This window comes from Pongo abelii, chromosome 1 (genome assembly GCF_028885655.2).
Source record: "Pongo abelii isolate AG06213 chromosome 1, NHGRI_mPonAbe1-v2.0_pri, whole genome shotgun sequence".
In the NCBI taxonomy this organism is placed as follows: domain Eukaryota; kingdom Metazoa; phylum Chordata; class Mammalia; order Primates; family Hominidae; genus Pongo; species Pongo abelii.
This window is the reverse complement of record NC_071985.2, coordinates 138,306,909-138,312,908: the sequence shown is the minus strand read 5'-3', so window position 1 is coordinate 138,312,908 and position 6,000 is coordinate 138,306,909. Positions and strand designations below refer to the sequence as shown.

Below are 6,000 nucleotides of genomic sequence, written 5' to 3'. Positions count from 1 at the left end.
TTCCTGACTAGGGCCTCTATTTCTTCCAGACATTCCAGTGGGTTGGCAGAAGTCACTATGTTGATTGTAGGAACTTCCGTCTTAGGCCCAGCCTTTGTCTTTTCTGTGGCCACTCCTGACCTCCCTTTATCAGTTGCTTTCTTTGAGGAATATTTAATAGAGAAGAGCCAGGGCCCCTCAGGCTCAGGGGCTCCATTTGCCTTGTCTCTCAGAGCCTTAGCTACCTCTCTTGGCTGCCAGTTTGGCCCCTTGTCAGTATCCTGCAGAATTTCTGCCTCCAAGGTCTTCTGACCTCCCCCGCTCTATTTTTCTGGGGTGTCTCCCAACCCCTGGCTTTCCTCATCAGGGCCTTTTGTTTTTTGGCTACACTATTGGTCTGAGCCATTGCTGGACTTAATGGGAACAAGAAGACAACAGGCGAGAAAGCCCTAGGTTTTAACTTCCCCCAGCAATGTATTCCCTCCATGCCAAGCCACCGGGCATTTGTAAAGTACCCAGAGCCTGGTCATGCCCTGGAACGCAACTTTCTGTCCTATATCCCATTTAGAAAAAAAAATCTGCAGCTAGCTCACTGCCAGCACTCATTTAATTTTACATAAACACGCTCCTTGAAGCTGAAGCAAATCTGACTGATTTTTCAATGTGAAAACAAAATATAAAAACTGTTCTTGGAGTTATTTCTAAACAGAACTTGTCTCTAATCCTAATATAACAGAAATGTATATGATGATCAGTATTTAATTTTATTTTTCATGTGGTAAATTTCAAAGCATGGGACAAAGGCAGAACATCACATTCTGCACAAAAATATTGTGTTTCTCTCCAGACCTTCTTGCCATCTTTATCATTGTGCACCAGCAAACTTTGCAGTGACCAGCTGGATTCCGTTTCCCTGATGTTGGTGGTATGCTCTTGGGGAAATGTCTTCCAGACAGGGAAGAAGTGTGACAGCATCAGAGCACGGACGACCTTGAAGATGTTGCTGCCCTGGCCTGTGATGCTTTTCCAGCATTCTTTCACTCAACGTCAGTCTGAAGTTTATATGGCTCATCGTGTGCTCAGGATTGTCCTTCCAGAACAGGTTGTAGGAGCTTAGCACTGCAATGTTTAGAGGGTGGCAAAAGAATCCCTTAGACCAGCTGGGCACAATGGCTCATGCCTGTAATCCCAGCACTTTGGGAGGCCTAGGCGGGTGGATCACCTGAGGTCAGGAGTTCGAGACCAACCTGACCAACATTGTAAAACCTGTCTCTACTGAAAATACAAAAATTGGCTGGGTGTGGTGGCGCACGCCTGTGGTCCAGCTATTCAGGAGGCTGAGGCAGGAGAATTACTTGAACCCGGAAGGTGGAGGTTGCAGTGAGCCGAGATTGCACCACTGCACTTCAGCCTGGGCGACAGAGCAAGACCCCCATCTCAAAAATAAAAAAAAGTATACGTATAATTAAGGCCAGGCGTGGTGGCTTACGCCTGTAATCCCAGCACTTTGGGAGGCCAAGGCAGGTGGATCACCTGAGGTCCGGAGTTAGAGACCAGCCTGACCAATGTGGAGAAACCACGTCTCTACTAAAAATACAAAAATTAGCTGGGCATGGTGGCACATGCCTGTAATTCCAACTACTCGGGAGGCTGAGGCAGCAGAACCACTTAAACCCAGGAGGCGGAGGTTGCGGTGAGCCAAGATCATGCCATTGCACTCCAGCCTGGGCGACAAAGCGAGATTCCATCTCAAAATAAATAAATAAATAAACAAAAAAGAATTTCTTAGACCAAAACTTGTGCCTTTTGTGCTCAGTTGGATAGGAAGTGAGCATCTGATCAGCCAGTCCACTGCTCCCACATTCTCGTGATAATCCACAATGACACATGACTTCTTAGTCTTCTTTCCATTTCTGTTGTTTACTTCAATCACAGTATCATTGTGGAACATTGACAACATTGTCACCTCCTTCTTGTCACACCATTTCAGTGCCATAAGCTCACCACAGAATTAACATCATGCGTAGAAATGCTACATTTTCTAGGATTTGACATTTTCAGTGATCAAGAATGACTATATTTTATAGATGGAAATACCACTACTAAAAACAGAATGCTATAAATAGAATGATGTATTTTGTTTCCAAAGTCAATATACTACAGCAATGCAAAAATAATAATAAAAGCGAAATATTCTGTGGCAAACTTTGGGGGTAAAGTTAGGACTGTAATCTGTGAGTTATCTTGGGGTAAACTCTGCAGCTGAAAGTGTTCCGGGGCAAATGGGAAATGGGTTAAGAAACCCCCTTCCCACTGCCTCTTTAGATTACATAATTCACTCTGGTTCTCCAGATGTCCTACTTTTAATAACACAAGCTAAAATTCATTGAGCACATCATATGGGCCAGGCACTGTGCTAAGCACTTAGCTTTCATTGAATCATTTAATTCCTACCATGACCCTGTAAAGCAGGAACTATTATTCCTTCACCTCAGAACTGAGGTGCTGAGAAGTTAGGTAACTTCCCTGCATAGCAAGAAAGTGACGGACTCATAATGAAGCCTGTGTTTTTTATCTCTATGCTCTACTGCATCTTACTGGGCCTTATTATGTCTGTCAGCCATTTCCTTTACCAAAGAGAATACCCTACTTCCTGCCCACCCAGTGAATAGATAAGTATGTTTGATCAGCTGTCCTTAGCTTGGCACATGTAATGGGTATCAAGTAGTGTTTGGGGGATGGATGGAGAGGTAGATGGGTAGGGGGATAGGTAGGGGGGATGGGTGGGTAGATAATGGGCAGACAGTTGGATGAATAAGTGAATGTATGGGTGGATGAATGGATGATGGGTGGATAGATGGGTGGATGAATAGATACATGGGTGAGTGGATCATAGGTGAATAGATGAGTGGATAGATGGATAGATTAATGAATAATTGGATGATAAATGGAGAGACGGGTAGATGAGTAGATGCGTGGATGAATGGATGATGAATGAATAGATGGAAGGATGAGTGGATGGATAGATTGATGGGCAGATGGACGGGTAGATGGACTGCCACATGATCAAGGGTCTTTTGTGAAGAAAAACATTTAGGAACACAAGAAGCCCAACTAATCTAGATCTACATATTCTCTGGCTGATTTGTTTCCTCTTTTCTCCAGATCCTATTGTCTATTCTGTTTGCAGGAGGAGGGCTTCCTCTAGGTATCTAGCCCCCACAGAAAAAATAGAGCAACTGTGTTCCCTCTAACAGTTGCTTCTGCCTATGTTTATTTTCATAGGTGCTTCACATTAACTTTGGAATTCAAAATGGATTTGCTCAGGGTGGCTTGGTTTTCAGTAAGGCTGGCTGTTCCTTGATTCTGGTGGGATCCTGTGGCCCAAACCTGACTCAGAAGCATTGGCCTGCGGGATGCATTGTTTATGTCTGGAGGTCTGAGGCACCCCTATTGTGCAGAAACAAGGAAATCCACATTTCCCAACACTTCAGCTACAAAACAGAGGCTAGGACTGAATATAGTGTGCTTTTTTAACTCTGAAAAAGTTCATGAAAAAGTCGAGCTTGCAGGATGGGGACAAACTCCCTTATCAGGCCTTTCCCCTTCACTTCCAGATTCCTGTCGACCCTCATCCTAACTCCCACACAACTCCCAGACTTCTCCTCTTGTTCCCCTGATTCCAGATGACAAACTCACTGTTGCTAAGGTGTTAGTGATTTACTTCTTTCTTTAGCATTAGAAAAAAATTTCTTCAATAAAAGCCATATTAAACTCAAAGCCAGAGTCACTCAAATTGCCCAAGCAAGTCATATCCACTGGGTCTGTCATTCACGCTATTAGTTTTATGTATTCTTTTTATTAACATTATATTTAAATCAAATTGATCAGAAAATAACTCAAGCCCCAGTTCATTTCCCATTGACTTTAGTGTTTCTAGAGAGGTTCTTCCTGTCCTCCTCAGGCTGAAGGTTTGGGGCACAAACATGCTAACCTTTCTCACCAATCCCGGGACCCTCAGCCCATGTCTCACTGCAAGGTATGCAATTCACCAGAAGTGGCCTGCCCTGCTCCTTACATAGGGCCTATTTGCCCCTTCGGAGTGACCAAGATGCTCTGGCCACGAGGCTGGGGCTGCAGTGCTCCTCTGGCAGTGTTCTATCATCGTCCTCAAGTACTAGGTTGGTGCAAATTTAATTACGGTGTTTGCCTTTTTTTTTTTTTTTAAAGACAAAAACTGCAATTACTTTTGCACCTACCTAATTGTTGTAGTACAGGAAGGTAGTACAGGATGGTAGAAGAAGCCGGGCATGAAGGTACAGGAAGGTAGAGTTACCTCCGCTGGAGAGTTTTCAAGATGTTGACCAATGCGTGCATTTTGACATGGGCATAAAAGAAAGGAAAGAAAAAATTGCATTTGCCCTCCTTTGGTCTCCCTCTAAGCTTTTTGATAAGCTCTACATGCCCAGCTCTAATCTTTTTGTCTGATTGTGAGCTAAGATTACAGGTAAACTCTGTGAACTTTCTGCATGAAAAGTTGTATATACAAAAAAGTTCCTTCTCTTGTGCTCTAAATCCTGTTTGCCATTCAAATAACAGTGGGAAATTGTTGTCGTATCCGATCAGCCTATTTAATGTGAAAGCAGATTAAGTCTTTATGTGCTGTGAACTCTGGACAAACCTGCCCATGACAGGTGTGTCCCAGCCCCTGGCAATCGTTCATGCTGAGGCCCCAAGCTCCTTTTATTTCTTCAGTTGGAGGGAAGGTGTGCTTTTGGCAGGGAGGAAGTAGTCACCGTGAAATTGGAGAAAGGCATCCAGTCTTCCAAGTGGACACAGTGTCCCAGCGCACGGCTAGCAAGCAGAGTGCAGGCTGATTTCAGCCCCCTCGGCCCCTCAGGGATAGTGTGTAAGGTGCCCCTGGCGCCTGGGGTTACCTGGCTTTGCTATGAGGATCTCTGGCTGCTCTGGAGAGAGTTAAAAGTGTCTTAACTTTTGGAATGCTTGCTACAGATTTGCCCGTAATAGACCTAAAAAGAGCAAGCGTGTCAGCGTTGGAGCAATGAGAGTATCTACAGTTGGCAGGCTGGCCAGGGGGCTGCATCACCCCTGCGAGTTCAGAGGCATTTCTCATCAATGCCCACTCAGCAAAAAGACGTTGAATCTCAACCCTGGCACATTGACAATTTCTTTGAAATTCTCAAGTCCAAACAGCTCTTAGATGTGCAAAGCATAATTGACAGAAACTTGAAGCTAGAAGCCTCCTTGAAAGGCCACCTATGCCAACCCCCAGGTTTTAGACAAAATCACCCTTTAACTATTCTAGAAAATACTCCTGGCAGCTGATGGAAAGATAGCTGGCTTGAAATTTCCTTTTGAAAATATGATAGATGAACTCCGAGGGCATCCCGAATCCTTGTCTTTTTATTTTTTAATTTTATTGTGTGATGAAAGAAAAATTCTCTGAAGTCAGACGTCAACAACCCACCCCCACCACTATTCACCTCCTCCTCCTCTTTGGTTGGTTCCCTGGGAGACCACCGTGAGACAAGATAAATGAGCAGCAAGGTTTTTGAAGCCAGTGCTCAGGAACAACACCTGTAAGAAAATAAAGGAAGCAGGACTGAGCTGCAGTACAACTGTCATGCAATCTGGGCAGCCTCAGTGTACCAACCCGGGCAGAAAGTACTTCTCTTTCTCTGCATCAAGGGATCAGTCTCAGGAAAGGACCGGGATTGGTGCAGATTGGGTCCCGTGCCCACTCCCTGGTCCAATCACTGTGGCCAGGGGATGAGTGATTATGATTGGCCAGCCCCAGGTCACATGGCCACAAATATCAGGGGAACGGAAAAGCTTTGTGGACAGACAAAAACAATAGGTACCACACACCTCTAAAACTACCTGTCAAAATTGTGAAAAGACGAGTGGAAGTATATATAACTGTTTGGGAGGCCCAGGCGGGCGGATCACCTGAGGTCAGGAGTTCAAGACCAGCCTGGGCAAAGTGGTGAAACCCCGTTC

General features: G+C 44.8%; 1 long non-coding RNA gene across 1 annotated transcript in view; it reads right to left on the bottom strand.

The window, feature by feature from the left end:
- Window positions 1-2,532: 2,532 nt before the first annotated feature.
- LOC129049988 (uncharacterized) overlaps window positions 2,533-6,000 on the bottom strand; it is a 34,929-nt gene continuing 31,461 nt past the window's right edge. Inside the window, exon 4 of the long non-coding RNA XR_008513459.2 lies at window positions 2,533-5,577. This is a non-coding gene — a long non-coding RNA (uncharacterized LOC129049988). The remainder of the gene's footprint in view (window positions 5,578-6,000) is intronic.